This window comes from Zeugodacus cucurbitae, chromosome 4 (genome assembly GCF_028554725.1).
Source record: "Zeugodacus cucurbitae isolate PBARC_wt_2022May chromosome 4, idZeuCucr1.2, whole genome shotgun sequence".
Taxonomy (NCBI): Eukaryota; Metazoa; Arthropoda; class Insecta; order Diptera; family Tephritidae; genus Zeugodacus; species Zeugodacus cucurbitae.
In genome coordinates, this window is record NC_071669.1 from 44,724,053 (window position 1) to 44,747,615 (window position 23,563).

The following is a 23,563-nucleotide window of genomic DNA, read 5'->3' on the forward strand; positions in this document are numbered from 1 at the left end:
GACGAAAAGTAAAATTTTTGTACCACCAATATGATTGCCTTGAAGAGTTCACAGAGTTTTCTCATTGCACTATTCGCTTTATTCTTGTGCTGTAGTTTCAACTGCTTTATATACCAATAAATTTATTCCGATTCTTTTTTGTTTAATTACTTTAACTATTTTTTCATCTTGAAATAACATTTCGATAAATCTCTGCTCGTAACCCCCTTAACTTTCTCAACTTGCACGCATTCTGCATACCGCTGTGTTTCTAAGCAATCAAAACACACAACTTGTTGTGAAAATATTTATTTAATGATACTCGAAAACTCAAAAGATTCACATAGTAAATATGTATGTGTACTCATATACACGTGTAAATAACTGTGCTTATTTATGTATATCCATAGACAAATGTAAAGTAATAAAAACTTACATTTCTCTAGAAAATATGCACACAAAGAGAATTGCATTTATGGCTGAAGATAATCATAAATTAACGAACATAAAGAGCACATGGCACCTATTTACATAAAGACCCCACTCAAAAATAAATATGCTGGAGCAAATAATATAAATTTATATGTGGAAGCCAACCCAGTGAACAGGTGTAACAAATGATGGAATTTTAACTTGTTTTTAGGGTTACGTCGCACTTGTTTTTCGAGGTCATATTGTTAGATTGAATTTTATGCCACATAAGTTGTAGCCTTCAAATTTTAGACACTCTGAGAAAGTAGATGGGATATTTTTTCTAACCTCGTTGCTTTCACTTTGTCTGTTGAGGGGTTAGAAGAAGTAGAAAAGAGCCTGTTGGTTCATCGATGAACTGAAAGGTTGTCCTACACTCAATCCACTTGATTGATGCTGCCTAGGTTCTCAAAAAAATATCTAAAAGTATTCTATCCATTTTACTCTCTTTTCTGCGGGAGTCTCGGGAAAGTCTATTTTTACTCTAGACTATTTTAATATTGAAATTAGTCTCTTATATTATTCAGCTTTTATTTCTCATTTTCATCGATACCTCTTCTCACTCTCAGCAATTTTATGCGTTTCTTCAGTTGAAGTCATAATTATCTCTCCCTCCTCTGCGTTTCAACTCTTTCTAAACTCATTACTCAATTTTAAAACCCATTCTTCAACTAGTTTTTTCGGACCAGTTGGTAGCTAGTCAAACACCAGTTAAGTTTCTTAGCAATAAATATAAAAGTTTCCAATTTAAACTAATTTTTAAGGTTAGATTAAGTAAAACGAAAGTAGTTCATTTCGGACTAGTTGGTAACTAGCCGCATGTTGTAAAAGGCACAGAAATTGTTGTAAATATGCACATAAAAACACATCCAACAACCAGCTACTGCATACCAACAAAGTTGAAAAAAGATTTTCGCCAGCGGCGCCACAATTTGTGGGGCCAAAATAAGTTTTCTCGGCAGACGCACATGCATACTTGCCACATAATCGCTAACATTGCGTATTTGGTGAACTCGCTATGTTGGTCGAGTATGAATATTTTTGCGGAGTGTAAATATGTGTTTGCTGGCAAGTGTACATAGACACCTACAAACGCTCACATAGGTAGATACATATCTATGTATGTATGTATGGTGAGGCAGCTTTGAAATTCCCACACAGAGCGGCGAATAAGTGAATAAATATTTATATGTGCGTGTCGATATGTATACTTACTCACATACATGCGTACATGTTGCATGTTGCACTCATGCAGAAAACACTTTGTTGCAATGTGGAATCGTTGTTGCCTCTTCATATGCATAATTTACTAGCGTTGTAGTTGCGGTTGCAAAGCTGCCAGCCGTTATTGGTGTTATTTTTGCTACATCCAAATCCGCATACGCAAACGAAAAACACACCTTCACACTTGCAACACTTGCTTGCCACACATGCTGCCACATGCGTTGGTGTTAACATTGCTTATGCGCATATTGTTGCTGCTGTGGCATGAATAACAACAACAAAAAGTGTGGTAGCTGGTGCTACCATAACAATAACAACAAGAATAGCAGCAGCAACAGCTACAGCCTGACACCGCTAACAATCCCACTCAGCAACTTATTTATGCGCCACAACAGCAACAGCAACAACAACAATAGCGTGGCTGCAGCATCACTTGTTTACTTGTGCAGTTAGTTTTTCGTTTAGTTGGCGTTGGATTTGCTTAATTCTCAGCAATTCGTACGCGATCAATTTCATTATGAAATTAATTTTCCACTTTTCAATTTCAATACATAATGGCAGAAGGCAGCAGTGGCATGTGGCAAGTATTGTTGCATGCAACAATGTCTGTTTGTATGATTATATGTGTGTTTGCGTGTGCGCTGGAGATGCCGGCTGTCACTCAAGGCGAACGTATGTTGGCTTGTATGTAGTTGCCACACCAACAACTGCAACGGAAGTGAGCAACAGGGTGCACGCAATGTGATTATGCGGTTGCAATTTCAATGCTCAAGGGCTACTTTACATACATATCGACTTCGTTGCATATGCAATTATATAAATATGCTTGCATGCGAAGGAGCGCACTTCTTGCAACACCTTGAGTTACGCAGACGTTGCAACAATTACTTACGTATTGTGGTTGTGCGCTGACGTTGCATTTTACCATTTTTGCAGACACACTAAATGGATCTACATATACTATTTATATGGTTGCATGAGAAATGATGCTGCAACATGCCAACTTAAGTGTTTGTGAGTCCTTCGTGTCTGCTTTCAAGGCGGCATGTGGTTGCAAGCAACATAAATTGAATTTATATGGATTGATGAGGGTCAGAGTGTATTTGTTGTTATTACAAGTAGTGAATTTAGTTCTAAGGACCGATTGGCGTAGTCTATATAGGGGTTTCAATGAGATAATAATATTAATAAATGGAGTGATAACTTTTGGGGTTTCTCGTCTAGAATATATTCCTCGAAGCCTTTTATTTCGCGGGCTATGATATATATTATGATCATTCATTCATTCAAATAATTAAAAAATATTCCCAATAAATTCTTAATTATATTTCAAAGTACGGTTTCGGTTCTCCACCCAACAACAATATCTTCTTTGCTGATCGAAGGTTTCCCATCAGAATGTTTTGGGATAATGTTGTATAAGTATATGACCATATTATCTAAAATATCTGAACTGGATGCTAAAAAAGCATTCAGCCAAAACAAGAATGGATATGAGAAAGCGAAAGCGAATGAGAAAAAGACTCCAGCTCTGAGACCATTAAGAATCGATATGAGAAAGGGACTCTAGAAAGGAACTTTTAGTACTGAGACCCTCAAGAATTGATATGAGAAAGAGACTCCAGCTCTGAGACCATTAAGAATCGATATGAGAAAGGGACTCTAGAAAGGAACTTTTAGTACTGAGACCATTAAGAATCGATATGAGAAAGGGACTCTAGAAAGGAACTTTTAGTACTGAGACCATTAAGAATCGATATGAGAAAGGGACTCTAGAAAGGAACATTTAGTACTGAGACCATTAAGAATCGATATGAGAAAGGGACTCTAGAAAGGAACTTTTACTACTGAGACCCTTAAGAATTGATATGAGAAAGAGACTCCAGCTCTGAGATCATCAAGAATTGATATGAGAAAGAGACTCCAGCTCTGAGATCATCAAGAATGGATATGAGAAAGATACTCCAGCTCTGAGATCATCAAGAATGGATATGAGAAAGATACTCCAGCTCTGAAATCATCAAGAATGGATATGAGAAAGAGACTCCAGCTCTGAGATCATCAAGAATGGATATGAGCAAGAGACTCCAGCTCTGAGATCATCAAGAATGGATATGAGAAAGAGACTCTAGCTCTGACATTATCAAGAATGTATATGAGAAAGGGACTCCAGCTCTGAAATCATCAATAATGAATATGAGAAAGAGACTCCAGCTCTGACATTATCAAGAATGTATATGAGAAAGGGACTCCAGCTCTGAAATCATCAATCATGAATATGAGAAAGAGACTCCAGCTCTGACATTATCAATAATGTATACGAGAAAGGGACTCCAGCTCTGAGATCATCAAGAATGGATATGAGAAAGAGACTCTAGCTCTGAGATCATCAATAATGAATATGAGAAAGGGACTCCAGCTCTGAGATCATCAAGAATGGATATGAGAATGGGACTCCAGCTCTGAGATCGTCAATAATGAATATGAGAAAGGGACTCCAGCTCTGACATTATCAATAATGTATATGAGAAAGGGAAAGCTCTGAGGAAAGCTCTGAAATCATCTACACTACAACTCAGAGCCCATCTGAACTGTCGTTCTTGAAATTTATTAGATTTTCTGACAGAGCAAATAATGGTGAACTTATATACCATGTAGTTTACAACATTGCTCTGAGTGTTAAATTGTGGTCAATTAGTACGTATTATTTTATTCATATTGTGTGAGGAACATTTTCTTCTTACATTGACTACTTTTCTCGAAACTTCTGACCAGAATTTTTAATTTCGCCTTACCCGTAGTTGCTGAAAATTACATCTACTTCTCATTACTGTGTTGTTGTTGCTTTGTTTGTTGCATTTGCTAATGTTTTGTGGCAAAGTTTGCAACTTGATATGAAAATTGTCAACACAACTGGTCAGTTCCTGATAAAATATACGCACACAAAGTGTGTAAACTGAAAAGTTTTCGACGCATTTTATATGTCCAAACATCGCACAAAATACACAAGCGGTTGTTATACGAATTTTATAATAAAATACCAATTATTTCACAAATGCATTAGGGTGGACCATATTTATAGAGATTAGAGAACTAAAGGAATTTTTATATTTTTAAAGAAAATTTTAAGTTAAAAATAATTTTGATCATATACCGGCGTCTATCAGTGTTTAAAAAATCTTATCAAAAATATCGATTTAGTAAAAAAAAAATATTTTTTTTTGTGTTACCTTATTATTAATCGATATTTTTCAATTTCGAATTTTGTTTTATAGTGCATTTAAAATTTTGTACATTTTGAAAATATATTGGATTTAATAATTATTTTATTTTTTTTTTGAGCTCACCCTAATGCATATATAACCTATAGATTGTGACATTAACACGCAAAGCGATTATGTGCTGCCGGAGGACAAACCCTGCGGTTGACCACAGGAATTTTCATAATTTACTTGACAAAATAATCGTTGTTATGTAACTAAGCTGAGTCAGAGCGGCAAAATGGATTTACGATGAAAATTGTGCGGGAGTATAGATGTGCATATATATTTACATATACAGTTATATATATACAGCATGTTTTGAATTTTTGTGGTGAACAATATTAAACATTTTCAAAAAAAAAAGTTTAAAAATATTTTTTTCTATAAACAATTTTATTAAGGAAATATTAATTAAATTAATTTAAATTTTAGAAAAAAAATAAAAATAAATTAAAATTAAAATTCTAAACTATTTTAAAATTTTAATCGCCCTTATCTGTATTCACACATACACCTGCAAAAATATGCATTAACAAATTCAATTTCTTATCGTGCGATAGTTAATCTTTCAATCACATTATTGACGCAGCCATTCCATCACTCTGTTATAACAACAACAAAAAATAATCATGCATTACTCACATATGTAAATATATGTGTGCGCGTGCTTTCTGATTTTTTGCTGTGGTGACTTCCTGTTCGCGCTTAGCCACAAGCACGATTGCATGTCAGCAGCAGCAGCAGCAGCGGCAGCCTCATCATCATCAATCACTTATAGGTGCTGATATTGGGAAAACATGGAACAGCGATAGAACAACTAAAAGTCACAACAACAAAACCCATAGATGTTGCATGCAGCAAACAACAACAAAAACAATAGATAATGCAACTAACAACAACAAAAAATGCTGTGAGCAGCAGCAACAGCCAATAGTCAAGTGGAAAATTGCTCGCTTTCGCATTGCACCAAGCCACTAATGCGCTTTATAGCAGCAACAGGGGCAGCAGCAACAACAAAGCCACAAGCAACTTTAGAAAAACCGAAATTGAAATGCATTTGTAAAGTAAGCAAAAACAAAAGCACCGCATCAGCATCAACGAAAAAACTGTCAGAAAATTCGACGAAAAAGAAAAACAAATGTGATGTTGTTGTAGCGAGAGATGGCGTGTGGCAAGTTGCATGTGGTACAACAACACTCACACTTTCTGCTGCACTCAAATGTCAATTCGCTCGTTCATTCATTCATGCAATAAAAACTAAGCTGACCAACGCCGATGTTGTTGTTGCTTCTGGTTACTGCCACAAGCCAGATCCATATAATGGCTGTCATGTTGTTGTTGCGCTCTTTTTCGTTGCAGTAAAATGAAAATATCCTTTTAGCGTCATTTACTGCCACACACGCACGCGAAGTGCCGAAGTGGCGTTTGCTGTTCGCCCTTCACTCGCACTTTACTCGCCCTTCACTCGGCCATCATGCTATTTCCGGTGTGTTGCAACTTCAATGCAATGCTGTGTGTTGGAGTGTTGCTGCAGTTGCGTGATTTCTGTTTTTTTTTGTTTTTGTTGCCCAACTGCATCAATTGACTGTTGAGCCCTTGAACTGTTAATCGGCTGATGGATTTGTTATAAAAAATAGTAGCTAATACCGCTGTCAATAGTGCCACCTTTTTGTTTTATCGGTTATTGCTTCTGTAGAAAGTACAAAAATAATTTATTTCAGGTAAATTATATGAGAAAAAAAGAAAAAATTTCATATTTTTCTTTTTAATTTTATTCACTTTTTTTTGTAAATAGTGGCAACTCTATTAAAATGTTGAAATGTTCTATGCAGACCTAACACAACAGTATTCAACAGTATACACTTCCAAAAGAAAAATAAAATAAAAGTTTAATAAAAGTTATTAATAGTCGGAATGCCGTATTTGTAATATTCAATGGCAACCCTATTCAAATTTTTTTTTGTTTGAATAAATTATCTAATTTAAAGATTAATTTTTTAATTATTAATGTCATTCTAGTTAGTTCTACAAAATATATATTTTTTTTACTTTTAGTTATGTGGCAACACCAAAACGTATTAAATTTTATTTATTTTTTGTTAAATAAAATTATATTTTCTTTAAACTAAAATCAAAAAATTTACATATTTTTTTATAATATATTAACTATGTGGCAACACCGAAAGCTTTTCATAAAAATTAGTTTTCTTTAAATTATTATTTTACCACTCTTTAACTTATTAGATTATTAAGCTTCCTCATCTCTATGGCACGACTTCTTTTATAAACAGACAACATTTCAGATTTAATTCTATTTGCACTCATTAAGCTTTTCTGAGCTTCATTTAAATGGCATTAACATTTCTACATAATTCAGCATTATTCATCATAATGTCCCAATGCACCAAAGCCTTGAAAGTCTTAACTGTAAACCGGCTAAAGGTCACATTACAAACTTCCATATCATAGATATATGTCAATACTTATGAAAGTAGCTTTATCTATTATATCGGTGTTATATGTGTGTATAATGATAAATTCTAATTTCTAGAAGTTGTAGAGTAGCTTTTCCGCATAAAGAGTTTGCATTGACATTTCAATGGCAACCGCTACCTTATTTGTCGATATGTCTGCTCTTTGTTGTTGTCATACGATGGTGTTGACTGGTCTGATGGCACCACAACTCATCAAACAGTTTATCATTGTGTTTACACTCGATGGCTTTCAGCTTAAAAACTATTATTTACAATTTGCACACTCATTTTTCTTACCCGCAACATGCAATCTCGAAGAATTACTCATTAATTTTTACAAATAATGAAATTCTTGAACTCATATGTTATTTACTAGATGCTGGAACAATTAGAAAGCTCACTCAGACATTAGGGTGCAACTCTATACTTTACTTTTCGGTCGTTGCAGCATTCAGCGCATATTCAGCCAAGTAATGTATTAGCTGAATAAAATGTCAAAAGTCTAAAGTAGAGAATACAACTTAATAAGAGTCTTTTTAGCATTCAGCGCTTTATTCAGCTATAATTTTCTTAAGGTAAAAACTGCTGAATGCGAATAATCATAAAAAGTCGTTCTTTTCTGGCCTTATTCAGCTTATTCAGAGTGTAACAAGGCGCTGAATGCTGAAAACACCATATTCCTGGAATTATCTACCAAATTGTTAAGGCATTTTGCCACTCAGCGCTTATTCAGCTACAATTTTCTTAAGATAAAGAAGTTCTGGAAGTAAGAAGGCCGAAACAGTTTTATTTTCAGCAACTGAAGAGTGTGATAAGGCGCTGAAAGCTTAAAACATCTGAATTGTGCAACTATCTACCTAATTATTCACACATTTGGTTATTCAGCGCTTATTCAGCTAATATTTTTTTGAGCTGAATAGCTTAATTAACATATATGAATCTTCAAGACATATTTTACATTGAAATTCCAAAAAAAAAAAATATTTAATTTTTTATAATTATTCGATTTCACAGGAAATATTGCGTGTTTCTATAATAAATATATATAAAGGGTGATTTTTTAAGAGCTTGATAACTTTTTAAAAAAAAAAAACGCATAAAATTTGCAAAATCTCATCGGTTCTTTATTTGAAACGTTAGATTGGTTCATGACATTTACTTTTTGAAGATAATTTCATTTAAATGTTGACCGCGGCTGCGTCTTAGGTGGTCCATTCGGAAAGTCCAATTTTGGGCAACTTTTTCGAGCATTTCGGCCGGAATAGCCCGAATTTCTTCGGAAATGTTGTCTTCCAAAGCTGGAATAGTTGCTGGCTTATTTCTGTAGACTTTAGACTTGACGTAGCCCCACAAAAAATAGTCTAAAGGCGTTAAATCGCATGATCTTGGTGGCCAACTTACGGGTCCATTTCTTGAGATGAATTGTTCTCCGAAGTTTTCCCTCAAAATGGCCATAGAATCGCGAGCTGTGTGGCATGTAGCGCCATCTTGTTGAAACCACATGTCAACCAAGTTCAGTTCTTCCATTTTTGGCAACAAAAAGTTTGTTAGCATCGAACGATAGCGATCGCCATTCACCGTAACGTTGCGTCCAACAGCATCTTTGAAAAAATACGGTCCAATGATTCCACCAGCGTACAAACCACACCAAACAGTGCATTTTTCGGGATGCATGGGCAGTTCTTGAACGGCTTCTGGTTGCTCTTCACCCCAAATGCGGCAATTTTGCTTATTTACGTAGCCATTCAACCAGAAATGAGCCTCATCGCTGAACAAAATTTGTCGATAAAAAAGCGGATTTCACATTTCGAACCGAACACTGATTTTGGTAATAAAATTCAATGATTTGCAAGCGTTGCTCGATAGTAAGTCTATTCATGATGAAATGTCAAAGCATACTGAGCATCTTTCTCTTTGACACCATGTCTGAAATCCCACGTGATCTGTCAAATACTAATGCATGAAAATCCTAACCTCAAAAAAATCACCCGTTATATATTTTTTTTACATTTGAATACAAATATTACACAGCCTCTGGCGCTGGTTTTCGTCATTATAATTACTATTATGATGCATTATGCAGCTACAAGCTGCGCTGACGGCTTTCTATGAGCGCCATTAGTATTTAGCGGTTGATTTAAGTGGCAGCGCGCGTTGGCTTCCGCGTAACGCATACACCGGCGCCACTGACGGAAATGCACATTGCCGCAACTAATCCAAATTCAAAGTCAAAACTTTGAACACATAAATTTCGCTGGCCAACAATGCTATTCACACACATACATACATATATATCAGTGTCTATATGTTACATGGCGTTAATCGTACTTATATGCAAATTTGCATATTTTTGTTAAGACATGTTTGCGTTTGTTTGTATGCAAAATAGCTTCCAGTTATTCATGACATGCCTGTTTCTGTCCGTAGTAGTAGCTGCCTATGCGGATTTACATGCTTATTTAGCTACTAGGGTGTGTTGAAATACAGCGGGACAAGGCTAAAATGTGTGGCAATCAAATGAGTGCTATGTATGATCAAAAGACAAGTAACTAATAATATTTTTAGAGATGACAAAACCAAAAATGATCGATTAATCGAGTGAAATATAATATTGAAATATTACTACCATACTATTTATGGTTTTCTACTGTAACTGAAGTGTAAGCAGAGATACTCTCTAGGCTCGCTGACATGCAGAAAAGGTTGCTGTGTGTTGTGGTTTATATGTCATTATTGGTTAAAACTCTTTCAAGACTGTAGATGGAGTAAATTTCAATGTTGGATAAAAAGTGAATCACTGGTGTATTTTACAAGTAAACGTTTTTTTAGTTACTTTTAATTTTAATAACTAAACTCTTAATTTATCGATTATAGTAATATCGATAAAAAATAATATTTTCATATTTTTGAAATTAAAAAATAAAAAAAAACCAGAAAATAATTAAAAAAAAAATAAAAAGAATTTAAAAAATAAAAAATATATAAATAAAAAAAATTTAATAAAAAAATTATATATATATTTTTATTTTTAAATTAAATAAATTTTTTTATTTTTAAATTATATATATTTTTTTATTTTTTAATTTTTTTTTATTATTTTATTTCTTAGTTATTTTCTTTGTTTTTTTATTTTGTAATTTTTATTTATTTTATTTTCTTAAATTTTTTTATAATTATATGTTACTTGTTAATTGAATTATTATACAAATATATATTAATTTAAAATTAAGTTTTAGTGAATTTATCTCTTCTAAATCTCGCCACACCCTAATGTGAGTATTTAAATCATACTGCCATTAGCCTAACTGGTCTGCAGCTTACGCCAACAATTGCGTATTTTTATTTAGCCAACAATCAAGTCATTCACGATGAGCCATTCCTTTGGATTTCCTTCAAATTACAACTTGTCAAACAGCCCGTTATTTAAATCTATTTCATTATTATTCAACATTTTATGAGCTATTATCAATGGCTCACTTTTAGTTTCGTCGCGCCTCGGCTTTAACGCAATAAATTACTTCATGAACGAGTTGGTAGTTTGTAAACCGTTTAATTTTATATTAAGTTTTGAATTTTTTCTCGAACTGATGGGTCTATTAGAGAAACAAAAAAAGCTAAAAACAAGAAATAGTTGTTAGCTTGCTGAGATTCCGAAACCTTTTCACATTGAAATCATCAAATTTTGATTCATTTATCGCTCGCCTGCCGCTGCTGCAAAGGGCTTCAGCTCTCATCTCCTAATATTTAATATTTGTTGTTGTTTTTTTGCCATAATTTCATTTAATTTTATTTGCATATCAGACCAGTCGGTTCGTTTTTTTTTTCTTTTCGGAATTTATGACGTTCCAGCTTAATGCATGCAAAAGTCACTCACCTCAACCCTTTTCGATTGTTCAGCGGTGTTGTTGTTGGTATTACGTACATAGCATAACCTGAAAACGAGCGACGCGCAATGCTTTGGATTCCCACAAATTTTACATTTGCACATTTCAACAATGTGACCATTTACTATTTGTTTTTATTGTTGTTGTTGTTGTTGCTTTTATTCTCTATATATTTGCCATTTGCCATTTAGCAACTTTGTCATCCGATTTATGTGAGTCAATTCTCTGTCGTTTCGTCGTGTTGCCAATTGATTTAGTGCCTTAATTTGTTGGCTAACGAGTTGTACAAGCTCTCAGTTGTTGTTGTTGCTATTGTTGCTTGGCAAATTTACAATTGCTGATTAGTGTCTATTATTCATTTGATATTTATGTATCATATTTATTTTGGTATTTTATTTTTATTTTGGTGCTACCAAAAATTTCACATTTCAACAATTCAATCAAATTATGGGCTTTTTGTTTTCCTAATCGCGCCCATTGATTTGGTTGAATTTTGAATTGAATACGTATGAGTTACTAAAATAATGAAAAAAGTGTATATTTTATGGCTTAGCGAGCTGTGGAATTCGAATTCATGAATAAATAGTTTTAGCAACGATTTATGACCAAAAGCTTTTAAGCCTGCTGAAGTTTGCTTGACTCATTTTGTTTCTAAAAAATATAATATATTTAAAATAGGTTTAAAATTTAAATTTTGAAGCAATAAAAGAACTAGAGAGGAGGGAATTAATACTTTTGAAAAAATGTGGAAAGTTCATTTATGTAAAAGCTCTGAAGAACGTTTCGAGTTTTTTTTTGTTAAAAGAAAGGCGTTTCGTAATTTAATAACGAGAGTTTAGTATCTCTAAAAAGATGGATAAAGACAAGTAAAGTTGCCTCAGCGAAGCTTTAAGCTCTTTATGATATTTATAAAGCTTTTGTTTGATCTTTGGTTCACTGAAACTAAAACTATACCATCTGTAGTGCTTACGATCCCTTTTCGGCGCCGTAAATGTGTAACAAATGAGAGGAAAAATTGCTTGGCTGGGTTTGAAACACATGTAAAGATGTGCTTTAAGCTTAATTATATTCATACAGTTCTACCTTCTTCTGCTATGGAAATATTGAATCGTTTTCTCCACCAACATTTTATCTTCTTCTTTTTTAGCTCATATCAGGCCGGAAATAAATGTAAAGCTCTCGCAGCCGAGCTTTAAGCTTAGTTATACGACAGATTATAATATTTTGACAATATAAGACCTTCTTCAGACAACATTTTATCTTCTCTCATAGCCCATACCTGGTGGGGAGTTCCTTCAAATACACTCCTACAATTCTTCATTTCACTAACAGGCAACATAATAATTCCGTCTTTGAGAATCTGTGCAATTTCTCTATCGACCGCCTATGTAACCCAGACTTCTTGCGAATAACCTCATAATAATTTGACAAAACAATAAACAAGCCTCTATGAATAAACATAAATTCACAAACAACCACATCGAAAAGTCATCGGCTTGTTAAATGCAATTGCATTTTATTACGCACTCCTTAACGAACCCTCCGCACCCCACCTCCTTTTCAAACCGCTCATTTGTGATCGCTTTAAATTTAAATAAATTGGCGAATTGCCAACAATCCAAATGAATTTGTTAAATATTGAAATGCTTTTCTAACAACCAAATCTAAATGAGTGGGCGGATGGCGAGGAGGTGCTAAAAACTGCAACAACAACAACAAACAATATCATTTGCATATTTCAGCTATTTATCGCCTTCAATAAAATTGTCCAAATAAATGCACTTTTCGGGCAATTTTTCATGCCAACTACAACAGCAAACAGCAATAACAATAACAACAACAACAACAAATACAATTAAGCGCTAAAATGACAATGAACCCCAACGTCACTCGTCGTCCGACGTTGTTTGCGTAAATAAAGTGCAAAAGCACAAAAGTAAATAGGAAATAAAAATAGAAATAGAAAATTGCCTTGCGCATAAACAACAAACAAATTAACAACACCAACAACAATAAACGAACAAATCAACAAATTAAGTACAAACATAGACAACTACTTAAACAGCCAGACAGCCAGACAGCCAGCCGGTCAGCCGGTCAGTCAAACAGTTAGGCTCACAAACCGCTGAACGTGAGCGACTGACGAATGCCGACAAAGCGACGAAAGTCGACATATTTTTCTTTTACAATGCAATTTCTTGTAATTGTTGTTATTGTTTTAGTTTCATTTATTTTAGTTGTCACCATTCGCCAATGTTAAACCAATTGGGTTGTTGTTACGTGAATGAGTAACCTCTTAGTTTAGTTGGGGTGGGAGGTTAGGTGTGGTGTGTGTACAGTGTACACATTGGTCTGTGGGGAATTATTTTATTATTTTACAACTGATTATCACCATTCAACAACAAAGCGCAAGTGCGTGTGTATGTGTATGTGTGTTTGTGTTTATTCGCTTGTTTAGCGGTTTTGAAGTGCAATGCGAGCCTGTTAATTGCATTGCAAACTAATGGCATTTCAATTGCAATGGCGGTGAATGTGTATGCAATGCATTTACAACAAACATACATTCGAATATAAATAAGTATGAGCTTACATTTAAATGTGCAGTCTAAGTGAACACTTAAGATTCAATGCTTTAATTTTAATGAGACGGAATTTTAAAATGTTTAAATAAAATTATTTTTAATTTATTGGAAAAAAATGTATATGACAAACCGAAACTTACATAGAAAATTATTAAAAAAAAACGAAAATAAAAAAAATTACTTTTTTATTTTTTTTTAAATAGGTGGCAACACTTCTCAAATATATTTTTTATTGTAAATTTTCTTAAATACATTTATTTAGAAACTCAATTTTTAGTAATTTGATTACATCATCAATTTTATTGAATTATAAAGTGAAGTATAAAGTAAAAAGTGGCAACCCTATAACAATATTTCAGCTGTAAGTTTTCCTAAACCTCTTTTCAATACGTATGTTGAATATTATTTTTATAATAATAATTTTATGTATCAATTATAATAATTTTAATATTCTGAAAGGTGGCAACTCTTTTCATAAAATATATTTAAATATTAGTTTTCTTAAATACAATTGTTTCGAGACTCAATTTTTATAATTCGCTCACATTATCAATTTTATGTAATTATAATTATCTAAAAAGTGGCAATACTGTAAATTGTTTCCTAAATCTCTTTGTAGTAATTACAGTAGAACTTCCATAACTTCTGTAAGTCGAAGATCTCCATAACTAGAACTCTTGAATTGGCAACAGAAGGCAACTTTCATACAAATTTCCTTCCATAAATCGAACTTTTCGACCAGGCCATAATACAAAATTTAAAATTTTACTTTCAAGGAACAGTTTCGAAAGAGTCTTTCTATATCGTTTGGAGGCGAATAAAAAATACGGATTTATTTATTTCATAAATAATTTAACAAAGCCTTTTTACTTGCCTTGTTGTAATGTGGGTAAATCAATATTTTACAGCTTTTTGAAAAATTTTATGTTTTAATGAAAAATTCTATAACTCGAAGTCTCTCTAACTCGACTTTTTTTTGTGGGTTATGGTGATTCGAGTTAGAGAAGTTCCACTGTATTTTGACAATTTGTTTTATGATAATTATTTTGATATATAAATTGTAATAAACTTAATATTATTGGAGGCGGCAACTCTTTAAATAAAATATTAACCGTTAGCTTTCTTAAACCTCGACAGATTTTAATATAAAATATTTCTTATGAATTTTCTTGACTTCAAATTTTCAAATACATATAACAGTACTTAATCCTTTGTCCAATTTAATGCAAATTTAGTTCTGGAAAAATACATATTTATATTAGATATATATGTATAACAAGATCATATATGTATGTGCATGTCCTTGCTCCTGCATTCACTTGTGGCTGCAAGTGCTATGCAAACTGCATATGCGTCAATCAAACATTGTTGCCAGCACAAACCGATGACAAGTTTGAGGTTATTATGGTTTATTAGCTGAATATTAATTAAAATGTCTCAATCCACTTTGAGATTGAAATAACGAAAACATAAATAGAAGATCTAAAATGACAACAACAAAAAAACTACAACAAAAGTATATAATCTACTATAGCAAACATTATTAATAATTTTTATTAATTTATTCTAATATCATTCTATTTTATTCCATTTCCACTTTTACTAATTTCACTTTCACCTCTTTCTCTTTGCAGGTAAGCTGAAACACCTTTATGCAAATTGTCGTTTCTCAAGCAGAAAAGCAAAAAAAGAAGACCACAAAATGAAATGAAAAAAAAAAAGAATCGTAATTGGAGATGCGGGGCATCGATCCCCGTACCTCTCACATGCTAAGCGAGCGCTCTACCATCTGAGCTACATCCCCGTGTATTCATTTCAACGCGCAATCGCCCACAGCTGGTCAATACGAAACTATTATCGCCATGTTGCTTTTAATCGCCGGCAAGTGGTCAACACAAACAACTGTAACAAATGCAATGCTTAAACGCCCACAAAATGCTATAGCGTCACTTCTGCGTCTCTACGCCCGAGTTGCTATGCTAAAGCAGCAAAACTAGCGCGTAGTAGAGCTTTTCGGCAGTCTTGAAGCTTTTGTGTGTTTATTTTTAGCGACATTACCGGTCTTGTATTATTTCTTGTATGTCAGCGTCCACAGCGCTGTTGTTAGCTCACGCATATTTAGTTTATTTAGCCGAAGGGTGCTTCAGTGCGTATGCGCAATGTTTTCGTATAGACGTCAACGAAGGTACCGTTATTATTTTACCTTTATTTGTAACAACTTATCGTAATCCATGCCCTAAAAAGTGTGCTATAAATAGATATTTTTGACTTAGTAGTCTCAGGTGCTTTGTGTAGGAAATATATTTCATGAAAGAGGTGGCTAAAGAAGAAGACTGATATTAAAAAAATCTTTAGTATTTTAAGGTCTAATCACATCATTGCCTGTTTCATAACCTTTTTTCGGTGGCGATCTTCAAACTCCAAGTTCCTTCAGGTAAATTCTGCCCATTATTTGGTAAAGGTGGGATTCTGGGAAATGCTTTGAGAGTCTCGATTATCTCACAGTTGAATTTTTCAAATAAGCAGACTATTTTTGGTGCCAATTCTATTCGGTTTAGACGATTTGATGTACAAATATCCTTATTACTTTTAAGAGCTACCTCGATAGTCAAATGATACAAGTATGTGTGGATGCCTCATGAGAACCCTCTGAATATAGAGGCGCCAACAAAGAGTTTACAAAAGTTATTTTTCCAGACAATGAGTCGTTCGCTGTGTAGTATCTTCTATCGGCGAATTGAGTTCATTTAATTAATTACGAAACTGATTTCTGTATAATTTCATTCAAAAACTTCTGAAATTCTCAACCGGTTAATGTAATAAATTATGATTCAAGTGGTTTGAACCTAAAAGCTCTTAAGCGAAGTTAGTTCCGTTCTATTGACCCATATTGTAACAACAAATTACATATTGAGTCGTAATATATGTAATTATCTCACTTAAGTCAGCACTCCAATTGATAATTACAGACATTAATATATAAACATAAACTTAAAATCACTGAAAATAGTCTTCAAACTCGCAGCCAACCTGTAAATTCAATTTCCATTACAACTCAGTACTTTATTGATTTTTAAAGTTCAAAGTTCATCGAAGCTACGACTTAATTTACATCAACTCTGACACCGAGTGAGGCAAGCACGAGCGACAGCAAGGTGAGAGGGCAGCGAACATCAATAAATTACATGTCTTCCTACCTTCCATTTTCAACGCCATTCTGCGCATATGTATGACTATATGTACTCGTATGTGTGCAACAAGTAAATGATTGGTCACTTACAAAGCATATGTGGCAGCATTAAACAGCTGACGGCCAGTCAATCGGGCCAGCAGACAGCAATTTTTTCATAATCATAATAATCATTTCAAGTGTTTTGTCTGCGATCATTTTAAAGAGTATTGTTTTCTTCTTGTTAGTGTTGTTGTTCAAAATAAAAACTATCACTTTTCAATAAACCGCACGGATGTTGGGCACATAATGTCAACAACAAAAGCAATAATAAAAGCTCTATGGCAACTGCCGCCAGCATAAGCTGCCAGACCGTCGGCCAGCATACAAAAGTTAACCCAGTTCGAGACACGAACAACGACGACAACAGCTGCAGGCAAGTAATAGCTAAACTTTAAGCCGCCAATATTGTGATGAGAAAGGGAAGTTAGTGAGGAAGGAAAAAAAAACTGAAAGAAGAAAAAAATTACCAACATTAAAGTGGCAACAACTTTACAAAGAATCTTTAAGGGGCAGCGTTGTTGGTTTGGTCGCGCACATGAAAAGGTGACCCAAAAAACTTGGTTCAAAAAGTAGCAAAAAACAACCGTGACTGCAGCAATATTGCAAGGCTTTAAGACTGCAGGAGCAGCAGCAACAACAATTGCTCGTACAAAGCCGTACACAATCGTGTCACCGTTACCCTAGCCGGTAGGCACCCTTCCTCGCTCACTCTACTGATCCCTCGCTCTTTCTATTTTGCATGTTCAAGTAACTGTATGACGGCCGTACATAGTCGACTTAGTTGGTAGTCTGACGTTCTCTTTCACTTCCCACACACACACACACACATACCAATACATACGAATATGTACGAGATTGCAAGTGCAATAAATTATTTAATAAACATATGTGCCGCATATATGAGGTCATCGATATTGCGGACATCCAGCAGCTGTTGCTCCGTTGCATGGCCAACAAATGAGTCCACTTTGTTATTACATCTGTGCCTTGTTGGACGTTGAGTGAGAGTGAATAAAAAACAAACATCTTGCTATTGTTGTGTTTTGTAATTAAGGCAGCTGTAATTTCGTTTACACAGCACTTAAACAGCATGTGCTTTTGCCAATCAATAGTTTCCTTTAAGGAATGGCAACCTTCGCTGTTTAGTATATAATTATGTGTATTTTATTGGAAATCGATTTAAAGTGGATTTACATTAGTTATTGAGGAAGTGTTCCTAGTCTAACCAGTCCGTTAATAACTAGTTTGTCACTAGTTTTTCGAAATTTATGAGATTTGGTCCCTTATTTAAGGAAAAGTTCGTTTATTTGATGTCACTGAAACTAGTTCATAACCAGTCCTAAAATGAAGTAGTTTACGCTCTTACAAGTCATTAATTTCCAAAAGTGATGGATATACATATGTTTGTATATTTTAGTGTAAAGCTGTATTGATTGAAAAAGTTAAAAAATCCCATGAAAACCAGTTCGCAACTTTCTTGTAAGATATTTCACTTATTACAGCAAAAACGTCCTTCTTGAAATGTACTCAAAATGAGTTCACAACTGGTTCTAAAATAACTAGTTATTTATTATTAGTAATTTTAAATCTTATCACTAAAATAAATAATTGAGAAAATAATAAATAATAGAAAAAATATTTTTTCTAAACTGGTTACTAACTACTCCGATTTGTACTAGTCGATAAAGAGCTCGGATATAATAGTCCACTATTAACTAGTTATTAACTAGTACTTTTAAATCTTATCACTTTATATACTACAAAAAATAAAATAAATTTTTTACACTGGTTACCAACTACACCCATTTGTACTAGTTACCAACAAGTTCGTATAGAATAATACTTAAGTTTTCAAGTTAGCGTCGCAAAAAATGCTTGTGTTTTTCTTGAAGAGGATTGTGCCAGTATTGAAACCAAAAAAGGATTAAGTGTGACATTTTATTCGTGAAGTAAAGAAAAAGGCACCGAATCACTCTCTTCAAGGCTTTATTGTATATGTATTTGTACATATAAAAATATAAAAACATTTCAGTACTAAATAGCTACTTCTAGAGCTCCTCAAACGACTAGTTTATACGCGACTAGTGTCAGATTGTTCCATTAAAAACTAGTTCACTATGTGTTTCGAGATACGGCTAAAGTTTTTGATTCGAAGTTTTTAAAATGTTTTTAATTACCTAAAATGTTGTTGTAATTATGTTCAAAAATTAAATAATACAACACACACACCAACACAGTTTCATTAACGTTAGCAAAAAGCTTTAGCTATTTTTTACCCACTTCCGAAATGCCGACCTGTCTTATCATAGCATCAGCGATAAAATCGACAACTGGCTTTATTAATTTGAGGGAAAATAACAACACACAAGCACAGAAAGAGTAGCACAACAAACAAACAACAAGAACAAGTCGGCGAACATAATTCTATGCCATTTTACAGCTGACATCATCAGTTTCACCGTCGCCAGCGTTGGCAACAGTTGTTGACCCAATTTGCTTTGGTGTTGTTGTTGTTATCGCTGTTCACAAGCTAACGCGAATTTATTTTAAAATATACGAGCATATTATATACGCCGATATACGGTACCTACATCAACAATTTGATGATGATGACAAAATATTGCCAGCAATCGAGACCAGGACGGTGCAAACAGACACACTTACATATATGTGTATAAATTAATATGTATCTATGTAGTAGCTGCAGGTATTATATAATATATATATTATATTGACTCAATGAAGTCATGTGCATATTATTATGAACGGCACACAACCAACTGCAGCCTCAAACATAATTGGGTACATAATATTTATATATACATAGGACAGGCTTCTGTGAATATGTCACTGGATTACCGAGCGCTGGCAGTAATGATGACAATGGTTTTATGAAGTAATTTTAAGTACTAGAAGCGCCAAAGCAATAGCAGCAATAGCTGACTACGGCGAATAGATGCGCACATAAGGCGTCTCAAGAGTTTACTTATTGTTGTTTATATTATTATGTTTGCCCATACCATGTGTTACCTATCTATGTACCCACTGTTTGTGTGTCAATGTATTCGCATGCGCTGAGAAGCTGTAGATAAGTGACAAGCCGCTGTTATAATTAGCCGCGTAAGCACTATAATAATCTGTTATAAATACCTGTGTTTGTCTATGAAAACCATACATGCATATCTAATCATATATATATACATATAGTGTGTGTGTAATGAGAAATGTCAGCTGTTGCCGAAGACAGCTGTTCGTGTTGTCAGTGAAGGCGTGATGGTAATTTGCATTTATCAATGAGTTAACAGCACACTTTGGTCAGATTGACATTATGAAAGGCGTTACATATTTTAATTATTGCTAAAATGTATGTGATTTTGTTAAACCTAAATTGGACATTAATTTCAAATTTATTTTCTATTACCAATTGTAATATAAAAAAATAAAAAATTAAAGTCTTAAAATAGTTTTGGAGCGCACTTCCTCTCTCTCTTGCATGAAATATTGTTTCTAGAGTTTGTATAATTCTCATGATTACAACTGATAAGCAATAAGATAATTAATATTTACAAAAATATGTTCTACTTGAAGGTAGTGATAAAGCGCTGCACTAGATTTTCGGTTATTGACAGGTTGTTTAAATAAATAATGCTGCTTAGATAAAAGTAAACTGAAAGTTTTTCGAAGAACCAAAAATATTTCGATTGAGGAATCATATTCCGCATCGTTTGCGATCGCTTATATTGCCTATTGAATCTCGAGTGGTCTAATAATATTAAGAATTCTAGGAATAGACCTCCTTATCTAATCAAACTGTACCCACTGATTCCCTTTGTACCTTTGGAATCTTTGTAGCACCTATTTATGATAATCACAAGGCACGAAAACTAGTTCTATGAGTAGATACCCATGGAGCTTACGCTTAATAAGATATAATGATATCATCAATAGGTTGGTTTCAGATATCATGCCCGTATTGCCATTCGTTTTTGAGAATTTTAAAATTTTGTTGGTGTTTGGTTGAAGTTGTTGTATCTATAGTAAGCATTATATAAATCATGCTGAATTGTCCGACCTAGGTCAGTAAAAGTGACAAGACACCTTTCAAATAAGTATTCTTAAATAAATAACTATGATTGCAATTTTCCCACAGCCTCTCTTTCGAATAAATTTAATAAAACTCAAACCTTCGTTTGATACCGTATTTTTTTATGAAAATATTTCTTAGAGCTATCTTGATTGGTTGAATATTACTAGAACCTTGACTAGAGTTACGTTAAAGTCAGCTATTATAATCGTTTCGTGTAGGTACTACCTTATACCGTCCAAAAATGGAGGAAATAAAAATTTCCTTATAAAGAAGGTACAAAAGGGCTCCACCCAAATTGGTATACAAAATTTTAAGTGGGTGTGGCTCCGCCCATTTATGGGCCAAAAACCATATCTCCGAAACTACTCGACCAATATCAATGAAACTTGGTTTGTAATAGTTTCCTTGCATCCCAATGATATGTTGTGAAAATATGTCAAATCGGTTCACAACCACGCCTACTTCCTATATACCAGAACTTTGAAGTCGATCTGAATAGTTTACTTTACAATATGTAAAGTAAGCACTAGTGAAGATATTGGAACAGAACTTTGCATAAATACTGCATTTATAGTGTGGCAGTCCCTTTCTGTAAATCGCCGAAATCGGACCATAAGTTTTCAAGGCCCCTATATATCGTACATGAGGGACTCGGTGCTCTAGTTTTTTTTCACCGAAAATATAAGTGAGTCCCTTAGATATTTTTAAGAGATTCAGAGGGAATATTTTTCTTATAATATTAAGTCTCCGTGCCAAAAATTAGTGAAATCGGGTCATAACTACCCCTAGCTCCCATATACCTAATATTAGGGTTCACAAACTTTCAATGGACTTTATACCATATATATGACGAATATGTGGGTCAAATTGTGTATTATATAATATAAATAAAGTTAAATAAATAAATTGCGAGAGTATAAAATGTTCGGTTACACCCGAACTTACTTGTTTTATTTTTGTTTTATTTGTGGAAGTTCTCATACATTGGGTCTTATAGCTTTACTTCTCTTTATTTCTTGATTTTAGAACCAAGATGTATCGCAACAATTGCCAGTTTCTCTCAATTTTTTGATCTTTCGGCTACGGCTTTTCAAATCTTTGATTGTTGTGTTATTGATTATAAAAGCTCCAGAAGAGTCACAAGAATTCAGAATAGCATAATTAGTAATCTCTTTAATATCAGAAAAAAACACTCAAAGTTATAGTTGCAATTGAATCTATGTAGTAGAAAGCTTGGTTATTACTGGAGGCCACTTCCGAACCGGATATGAGGTTTACGAGAAGCTTTACATATCCAAAACAGAACTATGAAGCTTTTAAAGAGCTTTTCTATAAGCTTGACAACAACTACAGCCATTCTATGTCAATTATTATTGTGGTATATACTGTGGTTCTGACAAATTTCTGCGGATTTAGTTAATCAATCGCTTTGGCAAAAATTATTGAACTTATCGAACACCTAAATATACTTCCTAGAAATTCATAATAAAAGTCCTCTAACCTACCATAACGCTATATAATGCTCTTATAGTCCTAAATATGAGTTCGAAAAATGGAGCAACCTATTTCAAATACACACACACATACATATTTCAAAAGCACTTTGCGTTTTTGCCCATTAAATCGATAATATGAATACAACTAATTGCATTACCGCACTTCCATTACACTCTTAATTACTGGCATGCGAGCAGCGCACCGTTAGCGGCTAATAAATATAGAATGTGGCAATCATAAATTATTACCAAGTGTTACAGCAAAGGCAGGTCAACGCACAACAACAGCAGCAGCAACAACAACTTTTAGTAAGGTATTTAGCGACGCACTTATGCCAAATGCTTCATTAATTTTCTCGATTTTTTTATTTTAATTTCCCGACTGCCTGTGGCATGCAACTGAAAACACCTACAAATCGAAAGTGAACATCTTGTTTTTTTTTTTTCTAAAAATAAATTACATGTAATTAGGACACAACGTGGCAATAAGAACAACCAATCAGATTGGAACAGCAAATGTCAAGCGTAGTCGTAGTCGCCTGCCAGCTTGTAACATTTTCATAAATTTGTGGGTGAAGACCCTTAACTCAATTGCTTGTGTTTGTGTGTGTATGTGTGTGGCTACATTAATTCACTTGCAATCCAGCTTTTATTCGCTGCCCAAATGTAGGTTGCGTATCCGCCACGTTGCGTCCGGCTGCCAGTTATGTCCGTTACAGCGCTTCAGCCACTGCCGCCTGCTGAATTATTCATGTACGTGTGTGTGCGCTTTTTTATATAAATGCTGCTAAAGAAATGTTTATTGTTGTTGGTCTCTCCACTCTCCTTCCTTTGTTGGTCGTTTTTATTTGCTGGCCCATTTCGTGCCGCC

The 23,563-nt window shown here is 33.9% G+C and overlaps 1 protein-coding gene and 1 non-coding gene across 5 annotated transcripts in view; one reads left to right on the forward strand and one right to left on the reverse strand.

Annotated features, from left to right (window-relative positions):
• LOC105221101 (serine/threonine-protein kinase NLK2) overlaps positions 1-23,563 on the forward strand; it is a 229,718-nt gene that overhangs the window by 120,034 nt on the left and 86,121 nt on the right. The gene's annotated exons all lie outside the window — the stretch shown is intronic.
• Trnaa-agc (transfer RNA alanine (anticodon AGC)) lies at positions 15,609-15,681 on the reverse strand. Its single transcript has one exon. It is a non-coding gene; the product is annotated as a tRNA-Ala (tRNA).